The following is a 3,555-nucleotide window of genomic DNA, read 5'->3' on the forward strand; positions in this document are numbered from 1 at the left end:
TTTAAGTAAAGTAAGTGAAAGGTCTTGGATTTTTATTTTTACGTGATTTTAGGTTTCTTTCTAAGTCTTTTATAAAGGTATTCATCTAGATTATTTTTTATTTCCAAAATATCTAGATAATTGTGTTATGACCAAGGGAAAATATCAAAACCCACTGAATTTGAAATGAAGAAGATTTGGAAAAGTTAACATGAAGCATTTTTATATGATACAAAAAAAAGTTGTCAACAATTTCAATTGAAATATTATATTACTACTATAATACATGAGCAACTTGTGCTAAATCATTTTGATCACAAAAAATTCTAGTTTTTTCTATTCATTTATTGGAGAAGGTAAATAATTTATTCATTTTGGATTTGAACAAGAGATATTAATGTGTGTTGTCTTACAAGAGAATATATCTCATTAGACTATTTTTATTTCATGCAATTTTGTTATGAATTTCTTATTTCAATGGTTTGTCTCATTATAAGTGGTTGGTATATAGGCAACCCAAATCACTAAGAAAAATCTTTTTCTTCAATAAGTAGGTAAAGCCAAGAGTTATGATTTTTTAGAGTTATGATTTTTTTGCAGTAATTTATTAATTATATTGATCTCAAAGGTGTGAGAAACGTATTTATCTCTTAATAGGGTGGGGAAAAGCTAAGAGCTATGCTTCTTTTCATTCATTTCTTAATTACATCAATCATATGGTATGAGAAAAGGTTTTTTTTTCTAATTGTAGTGCATTTTTTATCTAATTATTTTTTTTGGACTTGATTTTCTTACTTCTTAATCTTTTAAACAACTTGCATAAATTTACTAGAATTTTGTGTACGAATTATTTGCATCGTCTTTAATAGTATAAATAAGTTATTTTCTTGAACATTTTGAAATTGAACATATTGTTTATTGTGATGCAATTTCAATGTAATTTCAAATTTTCCATTAGAAGGTACAAAATTAGATTACCAACTCAGTGAATATTATTGGAAGTTATATATTATTTAAAAACAAAATTTCAATAGCATTAGTTTTTTTTTTCCATTTAATCTCTTTTCAAAGATCGTATATTATACATTATATAAATTAAAAAACATAATAACAATTACTTAGAAATCCATATTGAATATATATATATATATAAAAGTCCTTATTTGATTTTCAAAACTCCATATATATATATATATATAACTTTATTAACTTTAATATAATACTTTTTATCATCTAAATATTTTAATCATTTTTGTATAATCATTTTCATAAATATTTAAATTAAAAATATTTATAATATTAATAAATTCATTAAAATATTTAATCATTTTCACAAATAATAAAATTAAAGACATTTGCAATATTAATAACTCCATAAAAATTACAAAATTTATCGTCCATAAATATAATTAAAATAAATACTAAATTATATAATACAATAATCAATTTTGATAATAAATTTCCCTAAGATCATATTTTTATATAAATAAGTCACATACTTTTTTGGAAGAGACAAAATATCATTTAAAAAATATATGTTATCAACGAAGATTTTATTCCTTTCCAGATTATGATGGTGTTTAATTTGATTTGCCATCATTATAAAATACATTTAAATGTTTATGTCAAAAATATATTGAAAACAAAATTTAAATAACTATTATTAAATTTTGATTAGATTATCATTAATTATACTAAAAGGAAATTGGTTTAATACTACAAATCTCTCGTTTTATGTGAAATGACAGTATGAATAATATTAAATAATTCACAAACTTACATTTCTCGCTTCTATCCTATCTAACCTTTATTACATTTAAATAATATTTACGGCGTTGAATTGTTTTGCGTCTTGCTGTAATTTTTAATAAATATAATGACAATGATTAACTAACACCTATGTCCTTCATTTATCCTTGATATAAGGAACAACTTTATAAAATGTAAAAAGATTACAGCGACTGTTCTCGACGTTCCTAAGTTCTTATGATCGAAGCAATCAAACCCTAATCTTGTTGCAGAAGATCATGGACCCACTCTGCTTGTAAATCGCTGGCAAAGATTTCTTAGCTTTACAACTCCCACGCTTTGCAAATTGCAACATCCATGTGAGTTTTAACCATAAATATGAGTATTCCTTCTGGGTTCCAACCAATATTCCTCTCCTGTAACGATGGCATAAACATGTCTGTCGATGTTACAGAGGGTGTATCTCGTTCTAGTATGTTACAATCGACCGAAGTTCCTCCATCTTATAAGAACCATCATGCCCAAAGTTCCAATTTCATCAGCAGCTGCATATTTGAAACCCCAGTCGACTATCAGGACCATTCAGATAATCCTTGTTTAATGAGCGCATTCTGCAATTCTGGTTTGGCAATTCATGGTCCTTATCGGGAAACAGTATCACAAACCGCTCCGACCGATAAAAGGTGGAGTCACAGTTTGATTGAAAAACAGAGGCGGAAGGAGATGAAAACGCTCTTTTCCATGCTGAGGGCATTGCTTCCTGAAGAAAATCTTCGGGTACGTTTTCTTCACTTGGTATCCAGGGTTTTCTGCTTTAGAGGCATCTAGCTTCAAAGTATTCGTTAGGGTTTTTTCAGTTTTTTCATCTCCTTTGCTTCAGTTTTATGAATTGGCAAATTCATATCTGGTTGTGCAGGGAGAACGTGCAGAGTCAGACCAAGTGCTTGGAGCTGTTAATTATATTCGTCATCTACAGCAAAAAATCGAAGATCTCTCAAGAAAAAGAGATAGAACGAAGACCAGTTTAGCTAGAAAAGAAGAATTTCCCTTTGTGGGCATTCAATCCTCATCTAAGCAGAATTTTTGCAGGAAACATCTGCGATTCCAGGGATCGGATGGGGAAATCCCTTCCATGAAAATAAATTTCTCCCATTCCAGTGTTGAGGTCTCCGTTAACGCGTTCCAAGGTCAGATCGTCTACTCCGATCTTCTAATGGTGTTGGAAGAATGTGGGCTTGAAGTTGTGAACGCTACGTCTTCTGTCATCAATAATGCAGTGTTTCATACCATACATAGCAAGGTATTTTTCTATTCTCGCGGGAACACTATGATTCCCTTTCTGCTTTACCAGAATCTAAACATAGATATTTCTACGCTGCTGCAGGTGACTGATGTTGATTATTTTAACATGGACGACCTCTCTGACACGCTTCGGCATTTAATATCGTGTAACCAGGCCGACCTCCGATCTCCGGAAGCTCGAGACGAAATACTTTTTGCGCACAAATGAGGCCTAAAAGGTTTGACTAGCTGACACCAAGAATAAAACTCAATTAAGGATCTGCTATATAAATACATCCTTTTCTTAGATGAGTGCAACTTAGATATTAATGATTTGAGGGAGTGCTCTATCGATGATTGCTTTGATTTTTATGAATGGAAATGGATAAAGTAGGTCACGTAACAAATCGGGCTGCCTTCAGCTTTCAGTGTAGCATGAATTTGTCATATTTTCATTAGAGTTATTAGTAATTAGTATTAATTTATGAAGTATGGACTAGGTTATCTAAGTAATAGGTCACGTAACAAATCGGGCTGCCTTCAGCT

The 3,555-nt window shown here is 30.2% G+C and overlaps 1 pseudogene; it reads left to right on the plus strand.

Annotated features, from left to right (window-relative positions):
* Positions 1-2,106: 2,106 nt before the first annotated feature.
* On the plus strand, positions 2,107-3,285 carry LOC149230228 (transcription factor bHLH36-like; annotated as a pseudogene).
* The last annotated feature ends 270 nt before the right edge of the window (positions 3,286-3,555 follow it).

This window comes from Pinus tabuliformis, chromosome J (assembly GCF_031772625.1).
Source record: "Pinus tabuliformis cultivar Carrire ecotype Pingquan chromosome J, CPIR1, whole genome shotgun sequence".
Lineage (NCBI taxonomy): Eukaryota > Viridiplantae > Streptophyta > Pinopsida > Pinales > Pinaceae > Pinus > Pinus tabuliformis.